Source organism: Morus notabilis, unplaced genomic scaffold, assembly GCF_000414095.1.
Source record: "Morus notabilis unplaced genomic scaffold, ASM41409v2 Scaffold528, whole genome shotgun sequence".
Classification (NCBI taxonomy): domain Eukaryota; kingdom Viridiplantae; phylum Streptophyta; class Magnoliopsida; order Rosales; family Moraceae; genus Morus; species Morus notabilis.
The window spans coordinates 76,501-77,251 of NW_010367406.1; positions in this window are offsets into that span (position 1 = coordinate 76,501).

The following is a 751-nucleotide window of genomic DNA, read 5'->3' on the forward strand; positions in this document are numbered from 1 at the left end:
TTTTTGAAAAAAAAAAAAAAAAAAAAAAAAGAAACCAAATCAAACAGAGTTCAAAATTTATTTCTTGATCTGATGTGTTATTCTCATTCAAACTTTACACTTTCAAACACCATTTAGAACCAAAATTAAAACCCATATAAGTTTATTTTAGTTCAAACATGCGAAGCAAACGAGGCCTAAGTTCTTCAAAACTAGTTTTAGATGGGTTCAAATATCACATTTGAACTCCAGCTTGAACTCCAATCAATGCGCATCTGAACTCCAGCTTGAATCGGGCTTATGAGTTCAAACTGCATGAAGCCAAAAATGTATATGCTCTTTGATCACTGTTCACGTTGAAATAAATTTTACAATGCTGACGCTGACTCTTGCATAATGTTTGTCTAAGAAGTACCATTGGTGTTGATATATATCATTTCCATATTTTTTGTCTTGTTTGTTTGCATGAATGGTCCGAATGGACTTTCTCGATTTACCAAAGTGGTTCAAATAGGAAATCGGTCTTTAATTCTTTGAAAAGAGGCAGGTGAAAAGCTCAACATCAGCAAAAGAGGATAATGATCTGCCAATAACGACTCTAGGAGATACATGACCTTATTGCAAAGCTAAAGGAGAAATACAAAACGATCAATTTCACCCATTTAGCAACTCCAAAAACGTGAGATAAATCATAAATGAGTCTTCTTTTTCTATTCACTAGCATTAAGGGAAAATCAATATAAGGATTACAATAAAAGGAACAACATAAACG